Source organism: Seriola aureovittata, chromosome 18 (genome assembly GCF_021018895.1).
Source record: "Seriola aureovittata isolate HTS-2021-v1 ecotype China chromosome 18, ASM2101889v1, whole genome shotgun sequence".
Lineage (NCBI taxonomy): Eukaryota > Metazoa > Chordata > Actinopteri > Carangiformes > Carangidae > Seriola > Seriola aureovittata.
This window is the reverse complement of record NC_079381.1, coordinates 15,539,157-15,552,398: the sequence shown is the minus strand read 5'-3', so window position 1 is coordinate 15,552,398 and position 13,242 is coordinate 15,539,157. Positions and strand designations below refer to the sequence as shown.

Genomic DNA, 13,242 nt, shown 5'->3' with positions numbered 1-13,242 from the left:
TTGTATTTTATGCAAAGTACACAGCCTACACATGGCATAGTGTGGCACCTTCTGAGCAACTCAACGCCTTCTCACTTTGTAGTGGTTTCAGTTTTCTCAAAATCTCTCATGCCTGTTAAACCATACACCCTATCTGCTTCTAAGCTATTAGATCTTCCCCAGTTTTGCCCCCTTATTCAGTAAAGGCCAAGCCCTCTATGGTGGTCAAACCATAGCCTTGGTGTAAATATTTACCTATCAGCAAAGAAAAGTCACGACACGGCTACTTATCCTCACCCACCCTCAGTTCCCTCGCCTTCCGCTCATACAGTCCAGACCCACCCCTTACTGTCTGCCATGACCGTCCTCTACAATACGAGACTGTATTCTTTGTACCTCCCCTTTCTCGCCCTCAGTCTGTGCATCCCAGCCTCCCTTCCTAGATATCCATCCCACACCTCTCCACCCGCAAACGGCTCCTACGGTGAGGAAAAAAAAGAGAGCGGAACAGTTTCAAACACGTCGGCATAAATCTCACATTCAGAGCTCCCTTTTCTCCTTTCCCTCCTGACGGACTTCATTACTTTATTCCTCTGCGCGCCAATGCCCGAGACCACGCCGAAACGAAGGATTTTTTTCCCTTGAGCATGAAAAGGATTGCCAAATCATCCGCAATCCAACATCACCGACTGAGCCACCAGCATGAGCACTGGATACATATGCTCCAGCAGAAGTTGTTGGCTAGAGAACTAACAAATCTTGGACCACAAATACAGCGAAGAGGGGAGAGTCAGTTTTAGGTAAGTGCGGCTTGGACCTCTAAGATGATTTGAAGGTATCTTTACGTGTATATTATATATATATATATATATATATATATATATATATATAATTTTCTTCTGTGTATCACTGACCACGAGGTAGTGGTTGGGTAGGCAGGGCTATATTGTGGCACAATTATGGCGATGTTGCGTGGTCAGCATGTTACTGAGGTGGCCGGTGGTGTCCTTTGCAGGATGGAGGCATTTTTTTTTCTTTTTCACTGTCAAGCTACCTTTTATAACACATAACCGGTCCGCAAGTCTTCTCTTGCTCCGCCCGGACTGAACGTCGACGGAGCGCTCCGAGGCTATTAAAAATTATATCATGCGACTTAGTGTCTTATAAACACATCATCTTCCAAACATTCTGCAAACCAGTTTTTTCTCTCGCATTTAGTGCACTCGACTGCTCATCATTTCCCCCCCCTGCACGGTCTGAGACAGCATCTTCCCGACGTGATGCTGCAGAAGTGCGGATATAAAGGAGCATTAAACACTGAGAGAAACAATGATCAGAATTTTGGGTTCGCACATTACGCAGACCTGCCGCGGCTTCGCTGAATGGCACCACAGAGGCAACATTCAGAGTGAAGGTGTATTAGCAGGCCTGCAGATCACTGTGCAGTCGGCATCAATATTTGTATTCAAGCTAATTCCGTTTGCAGTCCAGTTGTGGTGGCTTCTTCTTTTTTTTTTTTTACATCCATGTTGATCAATTCATCCCGGAAACTGCAAGATCCATTAACTTAAAGTGAGTGTCGTCCCAGCTTTGGATATTGGATATGGAATGAGTTGCAGTCATGCTTCCTGTTATTATTTTTTTTCTACATTCCGTGTTATGGATGGATTGCTGCCTGTAATGAATTCTGTGAAAGCAGATAGTCAGCTGGATCTGTGTTTATGTGTACGTGCTGGTCTCTTTTGTACGCGTGCTCTGTGCGCGTGCATGAAGGCGAGCACGTACATGCTTATTTTGGTGTGTGTGTGTGTGTGTGTGTGTATGTGTGTGTGTGTGCGTGCGTGTGTATGTGTGTGTCACCACTGAGGCAAAGTTGCCGTTCCGTGTTCCCTTAAGTTGCTTTGATTGCTGTTCCACTGACTAACTGCGAGGGGAGCTCATGCTCTTTTGGACTAGGTGTCATTATGTGGCTAAAGGCAAGATAACTGTGTATGATACTGATACCAACTCTATGAAAATAGAGAAGCGTCTTCAGTTTCAAATTGGTCTGGAAGCATTCATCTGCACTTCCATGACTGCCACTGCAGTTTTTGTTTTGTTCGTCATTGTTTTCTCTTTTGAGGCTAATTAGCTACATTTGTGTAGAATTGAGAAATATATCCAAAAGTAAATGCACTTTATGCTTTCATGATTGCCAGGTTTAGAGTATAAGACATTTGCCTCATTTCAGAAAATTTGAATGGGCCACAATGAACAACGCAACATCTGAATCTAACTGAAACACTGTTTAGCTTAGCCTGCTCTTTAAAGAGCAAGAAACTGTGCGGCACCCAGCTGTGAATAATCCCCCACTACTGAATTTGAACTTCAAATTAAGCTTCACTGTTTGAAATTAACATTACACTGACAGCAAATCAATCCATCCCGTGATATGGTTCTGCTGTCTTCTTCTCCGCATGTGCAGAGTAGAAAATTGCCTTGGCGGCGGAAATTGCAGAAGAAGAGCTGCCTCATTCAGTATGCCTCATTCAATCTGGTGGCCTTTTCAATGGCAAAATGCTGGCAACATGTAATCATTTTCTGAGGGAAAGCATTCCACATGACATTGCCAAAATGAAAATGCCAGCAGTAGCTTAAAACTGTATTTGTGTCATGGCTTTAGATGACCCGATGTTGATGATGCTTTCAGGGCCTGAAAGGAGAACTTTGGGCAGCAGAGGGACTTTGACAGACCTTGGCAGTGCAACTTCCTGCTGAATTGTGTGCAAAGCATGTGGTCGTGATTCTTAAGATGCACGGAAATAAACACCCATCACCTTAATTAGAAGGAGTGGATGATACAATTCATGCATTCACCCTATGCACACAGTGCTGCCACATCCCCATTGTGCATAGATATGGATATCATTTACAAACAGTCTTTGTGGAGGATAGAGAACAGTACAAGTCTTGTATTGGCAGAACCCACCACCTCTCTCTCTCTTTCTCTCTGTCTCTCTCTTTGTATTTTTGTACTGGCACAGCATTGTTTTTATGTGGGTGCTGGCTGCAGCTGTAGTGGCCAGAAGGCTGTCTCCCAAGAGGTTTGAAAAAAAATCTGTTTTTATCAGAAACAAACAACAGGGTCACATAATGACATGTGACAAAAGCTCACAGAATTGCTGGCGAGCTTACAATATTCTGGAAAGGCAGCTGAATCATTTGACCTCCACTAGGGGCCGTCTGACCTGTATGCTGCTGCTATCAGTCCCGTAAGACCACATGGGTCTAACCCTGCTCGTACAGTTTTACGTCTAAAAAAAAAAAAAAAAAAAAAAAAGAGTTCTCAGCCCGAGGCTCTTAATTAAAGGGTTGGTAGTTGATCAGAAGTAATTAATTGCTGTCTAGCACATGATAAAATGTAAACCATCTTAAGCCTTGATTAACGATTGCAGAAGGAAATTTTGTTTTAGTTCTCCACAATGGCCCTCAAAGAAAACCTACCTTCCTTGTACAGTGCATACATTCAAACTGTAGGAAGACACCGACTTATTGTCTGATGAGGGACGTTTTGAAATTCATAGCTGGTTCTTCCCTTCTTCACCGTCTTTGTCAGTTATTGCAGCCACAAAATTTGGGCACAGTGTGAAGCCTCAGGGGAGCTGAAACTGGGCTCAGAAAATCTTCACAACAGGGATAATTTTATTGTTATAAACTATTTAGGCATTCTATCCACACAATTCTGCATCTGAATGCAGTGGCCTCTCTCGCTCGTCTCCCTGGATCCCCCTCTTTCTTCTCTCACAGCAGGAGACCACAGCCTGAATGTTTGTGAACATGAGCACCATTTTATGATACAACCAAGAAATACATTGGACATTAAAAGATAGCAAGAAAACAGAAATCTATTATTTATTAGACAAATATATATGCACCTGAAAGAAACCTGGGTGTGATGTTATGTCAAAAAAAAACATTAAATATAAACTTTATTTGCACGAGCTGTAGTTGTGTAGAGTTTTTTATTGGATTATAATTGGCGATATATTTTTTTGTTTTCAGTTTAGATTTGGAGACATACCAAACATGACAGTGTCAGGAAATACCTAAATGATATTGGCATGACTGGCATATTATAACTAGTATATATCATCAGTGGTTGTTGAGGGTTTGTGACTGAAACCTAATAAAAGAAAAAAAAGAATACTCCTTATTTACTTGTTCTGAAGACTTTTGCTTTCAAATGTGCAAAAACAGCAGACCTTGCATATTTAGATAACACACTCATACTTCTCTGCAAACTATGCATCATGACCTTACATTTAGTGGTTGCCAGGGAGGAGACACTGGATAGAAAAGTGATGCTAAATTGAGCATCCACAGAGCTGACCCCTGTGTCATTAAGCGCTGCCAGGGAGTTCAGTTATTACTCTTTAAAAAATATGATAACTCCTGACAACACACTAATAACTACAGCAATTCATCTTTCTTGACACTGCCTTGGTCTTTGCTGGCCTGGTGACAGCGCTGGTTGTACATCTATTTGAGTTTTCTGCCCAGTGTTTCTGTGAGTAGGTGAGGGAAAGAGATATTTTGATTTGCTGTGGTATTTTACGTCACGCTTGAAAGTACGGGTCTGCGCTGGGCGGCGATTACACATAGAACTGTTGCCACCCGTGTTCCCTGCAGCAGTATACCTAGATTCCATCTGGTCTAGAAGTTATGCCTAAGCTATTTCAAACAAAATAAAGTCCTCTCAGCTTTAAAATATCAGAGGACCCCCATTTGTATTGAGATGAAATGCAGTTGTGACCACGAGTTGGCAATTAGCAAGTTTCTTGTGGTGAATTTCTTCCCTCACCTGCATCTGCTTCGTAATTTTGTGGGTAGCCATGGTATAAAAAACATTTTGGGGGAAATATAATGCTGTATGGATTATGTTCTATATTGCCATATCATGTTGATATCTCTAAACTAAACTAAAACTTTGTCGGCAACAACATATTTTTGCATACTGCTCACTTTTTCAGTACAATATCCACTTGTAGCAGCTGCAGTGAAGCATCATTTAACTATTGTTAAAGCTGCTTCAATCAGTATTTCTGTATTAACAATGGATCAAATGACTGTGTTACGTGAAAGGGATTACAAGTAGTGATGAACCCACAGAGAATTACCACCCTTCTCTGCAGTTCACCTCAGCTCCTTGCTTTGGTTTTAGGCCCCACAACTTTAATGTTCCCGTTCACTCTTGCTGCTCATAAATACATCATCACAGATGGAGCAGACTGTCAGAAAAAAAAGAAAGAAAAGAGAAACCCTCTGGATGTTACCTGCCCAGCACCCAGCACACAACAGCAGACAGACAAAGTTTGCGATTTTCTGGTACAACATAGTGTAGCATTTAGCCGCTAAACAACTAACAGATATTTCTTTCAGCAAATTGGAGACCAAAACAGAGCTAGAAGAGTGAATACATTCTCAAGGTGGACACAAACACAAATGCGAGTGCTGCTCTGTGTCTGCTCACTGTATAAATAAGACATTGATTGCTTGTTGCACTGCCCCCGAGTGGCCAAAAGGATCTATTAATGCAGACACCACTTCCTGCATTAGCCGATGAATATTGTAAATTGGTTACGCGTAAACATCGTGTATAGTCTTTGAAGAAAACCCCAACCCAGGTATCTCAGCCATTATGATCAGTATACGCTCAACATTCAAACACATTCTTTCAACAAAATAATACACACACAATCCACTTGAGGCAGCTTGTGTGAAAGATTTGCTTCTTGCCTTGCGCTTGTACAAAGTTCGTGTTCTTTACATTTCTGTGGCACACATCCAAGTGGTTGGTTATAGCTCAGAGTTTTTGTGGATGCCTGCCTTACTTCAATTAGTTAGCAACGAGTGTTGTATTGCATGCATGCAGATATAGCCATTCACCTACTGAGTGCAAATTCTCTTTGCAGTTGATTGAAAAACTTGTGAAGTTATTTATTGTTAGTCAAATTCCTGGCTCGACTGTTATAGTTTATAAGCAAACCTAAAACATTGCTCATTTCTGTGAGTCAGCCAAGAGTCTGCCTGTGTAAAAAGCCACATTTTAAGATGTGAACAATCATGGGAAGATAATCTCTCTGAAAAATTTTAATTAGGCCTCTCACAGAGAGGGTTTTAATCTTTTCCAATCTTCCTAGTGCTGACTAGCAAGCGAGAAGCACTCCCTACTGGAATATTTTAGGTACCCTCAATTATTCTTTAAGAATAGAGAAACATTTGCTAAAACATTTCAAATAGTTCTGGGACTTATCACATGAAGCCAGGAGGAGATGAGAAGCTGCTATTTTCAGTACATACAGTATGTCCCAATTTTGAAAAATTAAACAGTGGAGCAGTCATTTGGGAGAGAGAGGAGATTCATAGACTGACCCGTGACCGATGTGATGTTGGTGAGTCAATGCACTGTTGGCTCATGCTAGTGGCTCCCAGCATCAATGACCTATATTGCAGCTCAGGGCAGCGGCAGCAAATGACTGATCTGATTTGAAAATTCACATTTTAGTGGAAAAATATTGTCGAGTGTAGTCAGTGTGGCTGAGCTGCTATGGATACATACAATAACGCCACAGATTTAGCTTTGCTCTATAATCTTATTGCAAAAAAAAAAAAATGCTATTGGATCAGCATGTGTGTACCCATTTAGTTTGGTCTATTAGTAGTAATTTGTGACCTCACTTGGTTTCTAATTGTGAAGTGAGTATGTTCCCTGACACTCTGATTGCAACCTGCAGCCACAAATGATGTAAATTTACTTTGCACTTTTATTTATTTTTTTGGACAAAGGCTGAAGAAGATCTCTGCTAAAATTCAAACGTTGCTCATTTGAAATGGCAGGGAGGTGTTAGCTCAGTGTGAGGATCTTTTCTCTGATTCTTGCCTTTGGTTTGATTTTTGATCAGGAACCTTTTGGATTTGGACTGGATTTTGTGACAATATTAAGGTCATATCAATTAAACTACTGCAAAATCATATGAGTAGCAAGCGACCCTCATGTAGGTTTCAGCAACAAAATAATTTAAAAAATCCAGAAGTCATGCAACATGTGAGAAAACAGAAAACACTCACTCTTTCATATCATAGCCTATTCAATTCACCACTGTTTGATGTCCTAATCTTTGTCCATTAAAGTATATATTTACTGTTTCTCTTCTACATACAGAGCACTTGCATTTTAATGTGTTTATGTGACAAAATTCAAAAAACTACAGTACATACAACAGTACATCTCATTTCATGTCAATACAGTTTTGAAAAATGTAGGTTTAAACACAACCTTTTCTTTTTCTAATTTTAACCTTATGGATGGCATTGACTGTAAATTGATCCCTAACCATATATTACCAATGCTTTATGCTGTTGATAAGTCCTGTAAAATCACTGGCAGTGAATGTTTTGTGGATATTTGCGGTACAATACAGTAATAAACTGTGGAAGGAAAACACAATCAAGGCAGCGTCGTGTTTCCCCTAAGATGCTAATGCTAATGCAAAATAGACACATTTGTAGGAGGTACAGCTGATTAGCCTAGCATTCTTTTCCTCGACAACTTTACTGCTGTATTAGGTATTGTACTTCTGACTCCAGAAGTAGCACCTGGAATGACCTGACACAGCACTTCCACAGAAGTACAAACCTATAGATTTTTTTTAATGTACCTGACCTTGCTGCTGCCAGAATGTGTGTGTGTGTGTGTGTGTGTGTGTGTGTGTGTGTGTGTGTGTGTGTGTGTGTGTGTGTGTGTGTGTGTGTGTGTGTGTGTGTGTGTGTGTGTGTGTGTGTGTGTGTGTGTTTCTCAAGCACTTTGAGCATCTTTTGAGTGGCTGAGGCTGGAAATGTGCCACGACAGCAGACATGTATATTAATTAGAATTCTAAACATAGCTCCTTCATGTGCACTAATGTCAATCCTACATGTCCCAATGGGTGAACCATTAGTACATCTGCTTGCCTGGTATGTTAGTTTTACTGCCTAAGCACTGCGTCCTGTCACATATAACCTAAGGAACATTGATTGACTACAGATCTATGCATATCTGTGATCATTTAACACTGCCTTCAGGGCTGTTGCTATAGTAACTCTTACAACCTTGTAGCACATCTTCAACCGGTTCCTTTTTTTTGTCTTGCTTAATTTCTCCTTATCATTCATGCAGTTATTATTATTATTATTATTATTATTATTATTATTATTATTATTATTATTATTATTATTATTATTATTATTATTATTATTATTTAATTGATTCAGTGAATGAATTATGAGAAAAAGACCTGTCCTGACCTGTCTTTTCAGATGATGTGGATTCAATTGCTGCAGCTGGATTTTCACAACCACTTGTGTTTAAAAGGCACATTTTCACCTGAAGGCTGTAATATTGTTCTGGACAGTATTGAATATAAACTAGATTTGCCTCAGGATGAAGAATATGATTAAAAGGTAATGACTAAAATATGAAATTGCTCTCAGTGTCCAATGTTGCTGTTATTGCCTGGTCTCTAAATAGTCTTTTGGTTTTTGGTTAATGTTTTAAATTCTGTGTTTATGATTATGTTGAAACTATACATGCATAGAAAAGCAAACATGGCATCAATATGCATAAGTTTGACAATAACAAACAAATTCTGTTGTTTTTATGCACATTTACATTGTGTTAAAAAAGCGAGCAGCTTGAGGGCCTCTGCCTGCGATACAGCTCATATGTGTCTTGAAGTTATTAAAGTTGTATGTGCTTTGGAAGGAGCCGGTAAAATCACGGAATTACTGAAAATAACACGCGACAAATGTAAAGATGGGTGGATGTGGCCTGTAGTTTCTGCTGTTGTTTCCAGATTACCCAAGATTTTTAGCCAAATCCCTTCTGCAATGTCCACTGAAGATGAAGGAAGCAGGCCGATGCTGACTGAAAGATACTGAAGCAGATGGAACTGCGTGCTTTAAACCAGCTCTAATAAAGAAATCTATTGAAAAGCTACAGTCTGTAATACAAATGAATCCCCAGTAAGTAAAGAAGATCACTCTTCAATCTTGGGACACTGCAGAGAAAAATTTCACTCTCATTGTAGGGCACTTAATACCAAGATATTATTTTCGCCCATAAAGAATACCAGCTGGGTTATTAAACGTTTATGAAAAAAAAAAAAAAAATCCAGGATTAAAAAGGTCAATCTACAAAAGCGCTCATAGTTTACAGCAAAGAGGGTTAGGTCAACTGCCAGCATGGTTTCTGAAAAAGAGGATCACACATTGCATATTTAACAGTCGAGAGGGAACAGTGGCCGGAGAACTATTAAGAATAGACAAAATGAAATAAAAAGAATAAAACAAAACGTAGTGGGACAATTTTACAGGACAGACTGAACTTAATACCAGATTCCAAACACATTTTTCTTTTATTGTTTTATGTAATTTCGTAATTCTTCTCACCTCGTTTAAAATTTTATCATTTGGTCTGCCCATGAAAGTCCTTAACACTCAGGTCATGTTGTGTATAACTGGAAATATGCTTCAAGATGGCTGCTGCTCTTTTCAGTGTCATATATTCCCCAGATCCATTGCACAGCTTTTCACATGGCATAAAATCGATAGCAATGAAGAGGGTCATTGCAAGAATGGGACACAACTTCATATTGAATTCTAAGTTAAATTGCCAGTGTAAGTACTTTTTAGCCCAGTTGCAGGGGCTAGTTTTTAATTTAAAGAAAAAAATTGGATTTGCTACTGAACTTTAGGATTAGTCAACTATGGCAGATTCATAAAAAACAAACTATATTATGTTATGTGAACCCTGGCACAGTTGAGAGTTCAAAAGACGCCTTGTTCCAGACCTCTGGATTCATGAATGTCTGGTGTTGTGCTCAAGGACATCTGTTTCCTGCAGGTTGGCGAAAGAAGTGATCAATCAGAGTTTTTATATGTGTGATTAAAAATGGGGGTGTCATCTTCCTACGTAGCATGTTCTATGTAGCTAGTTTCACCATGAAAAAGAACAACAACAGAAATGGGCACAAAATGGTAAGATGAAAGTAAGTTGAGTTAGGTAAATTCGTAAAATCGACATAGTGCTTGGATTGTAATAGAAAATGTGCCTGGGAACAGGTTGCGCTGCTTCTGCTATGATTGAAAATGACATTGGTGGGGAGACCACTCATGACTGATTGGTTAGGGCAAAACAAAACAAAATAATCCCCCTTCCCAATCAGAAATTGGCTTGCATGATAACAATGACAAGCTGAATGAATGAAGTGAAATGAGACGGCAATTCAGTTTGATTATAGGGCTAATACAATATATACATATGGCCCATTTTTATGCCTGGTTTAGCTCATCTAAACAAACAAAGATGAAGGTTTGTGGCAGATATACAACACACTATATTAACCCTATTATTTCACAGCTAGAGTGTGTGTGATGTGAATATCCAGATCCTCATCACCACCTGGTTCCTTGCCGACTTGACTAAACATCCAAATTCTCCTTCATGACAGGACGGACCAAAACAGTCTCACTGCAGCGGAGGCTTTCATGCACTGTTGGACTCCATTCACCACCACTTTGGTTTCCATCAAGGCTGTTGGGATTACTAATAAACAATGGCAGTGGGTTGCCACCTGGCCACCTCTCGTGATTGCCTGATGGAGAGAGGAGATAGAGCCAGCTGGCCATTCTTTACCACTTGTGCCAGCCATTGTCTCTTACACTGCACATGTGTAGTGTTCAGTAGAGAGGAGTGCTTGCTCTGTTGTGCATCCATCATCATCTATAGATTATAACCTTGTCAGGGCCTGAAGGCAAGAGCTATACTGTTATATGTTTATAATGACAGTTTACCTGTGTTAGGTAGAGAATGTAGTGTGGTGTAGTTTTGCTGCGGTATGAGCTTGTGCCATTGTGCACTGGCTGCAGCTGCCTTGTACGAGCCTAGTACTGCGAGTCACACTTCAAAGAGGAGACGATTGGAGGGTGAATAAAAGCTCCAAGTCAGTCAATTGGCCCTGAATTGCCTGAACTTAACTGCAATATCAGCAGTGCAAAAAAAAAGTGGCTGGCGTGGTCAACTTTTTTTCCCGGCTTAACTTGCTCAGCCCCTCACATTGACATCAGGGCCAGGTGGATAGGGAGGAAGTGGAAGGAGAGGAGGCAGTGTGCTCGATTTATCAGTAATTATGGAGTGCTATTTTCTCTGTCTCCCATCTATGGCTGCCCTGGGAAGCAGTAGCCATTCTTTAATCTTGACACCCGATGATCATGTAACACAAGGAAGTGCCTATTAGAGGTGCAGCGAAATTGGAGGGGGCCTCTCTCCTGATCCTCTTTAAAAGGGAGTTGGGGTGGCAGAAATGGTGAGTAGCGGGGATACATGAGTGAGGGGAGAAGGAGGTCGACAAGAGATGGAGGTTGAGGTAGTAGCTGGGACAATTATGGAACTGGTCTTCAAAACTCAAGAGGTCGTGTACAGAAGTGGGGTGAAGGGACCATCTAGGGAATCTTCAGTAAGCTTTTCTTCTGTGAACGAAAGACTTGCCAGAGGACACGTGAACTAATTTGATTTTTTAGATGAACTAAAACAACCGTAATGATGTGAAATTCAGCTGTAAAGCAGAACAGGTCTTTATGCTGCTCCCCCCGGGTTTGCTTTTCACTGAGTCAAACACAATCAAGAAAATGTCGGGTGTAATTATATTATGCTTTGGGATGATTATGTATCAGATAACATAAATCAGCTGATGAAGATGCAAGTGGGGCCAAATGATATGTTTAAGTGCCTCTTTTGATTTGAGTCTATATCTTGCAGCAAAAAAAAAAAGAGACCCAAGAAGCCAAATAGATACAGTTCATTCTTTCTGTGTTTTTAATTGGGTAACTGGATACCTCCGCTAAGTCAATCCATGTGCAAGAAATAATACATCAAAATATTCCCAATTTCATTAAATCTTCAACACATCAGTTGGTGACACACTTGTTGCCTTCTATCAGAAAAGCAGAGGCACTGGAAGCACACATTCATTGACTCTCTTAACATGAATAATTTGTTTTCTGAACAGCATGCAGCGCCAACCTTGGCACCTCACTCCATTAACACAGTAACATGAAATCACCTAATGCCAAGATAATTTCCATCAGGCCTATATGTTATTCTTTATGCAGAAAAAGACAGACACACAAGAGAGATCTTAAGTGTTTGAACTGTGAATAAAGAATCACAAATCAGGCCATAGTGGGCTCATTTGTTATTCTGAAATGCCATTTTAGCATGAAAACCCTACACAATCCAACAAGCACACCTGAGCCAGACGGGGGAAGTGATTTGTGTTTGAATCAAACTGCTGACAGTGTGCTGACTGGGGGAAGATGTACGGTGCGCAGTGTAAATACAGAAGCATCTCATATATGATTTAATCAGCCACTGTACGCTGTGACTTACTGCGAAAATGTTCTGCAATGTTTAATTCCCCTCAAATTAATTATGGATGTATTGCTACCATGATGTGGGTATTCCGGTCTGATGTTAAAGTTACATCGTGCTTTAATATGATGCTTGTTAGACATTTGCTGTGTGGTGAAAATACATTTTGCAGCTTGGTTACCTGGTGGTTAGCACTGTTGCGTCACAGTAAGAAGGTGCTGCGTTTGAATCTTGGCCGTGGTCCTCTTTGTGTGGTGTTTCATTGTTCCCTGTGTTTACATGGACAGTCTCCTTAAAAGTCCCATAATGTATAAAGTAAGATTCCCATGTCTTTTTTAATTATAAATCAGGTCTAGGTGCTATATTAATACTGTGAAAGTATCAAAGTGCTAAGTCCACAGAGGAATGTACGCAGCCCATATACAGAAACTGGACCTTAAAACGAGCTGTCAGGACTTCTGTAACTTTGTGATGTCACAACAAAGCAGTCACTACTCTTAGCCATGCCCCAAGCCCTGCCTACCTGGCGCCACCACCCAACCTTGCGGGAGTGTTTACCTGAAATCTGCTATATATCTATTCGATCACTCAAAAAACAGTCAGCCAATCAGAGAGAGGCTCAGAGCCTCCCAGCTGATTGGCTCACAGACCTGTTGTTACTGGGGCTTCAGAGAGAAGCCTGAGAAAAATGGAAAACTTAATTGAGATGGTTTTTGGTACTTAAAACCACAAATATATCTTCTTACGGATATCAAAACTGCAAGTGGAAGAGTGTAAAATATGTGACCTTTAACTGAGGAACTGGCCTCAGAACCGGA

General features: G+C 40.4%; 1 protein-coding gene across 2 annotated transcripts in view; it reads left to right on the top strand.

Annotated features, from left to right (window-relative positions):
* Positions 1–379: 379 nt before the first annotated feature.
* brinp1 (bone morphogenetic protein/retinoic acid inducible neural-specific 1) overlaps positions 380–13,242 on the top strand; it is a 110,764-nt gene continuing 97,901 nt past the window's right edge. The window contains exon 1 of one of the 2 annotated variants that reach the window (XM_056403128.1): positions 380–779. The gene's annotated coding sequence lies outside the window, so the exon portion shown is untranslated. Of the gene's footprint in view, positions 780–1,015; positions 1,552–13,242 lie in introns of those variants that run through there. The other variant, XM_056403129.1, reaches the window with a different exon arrangement.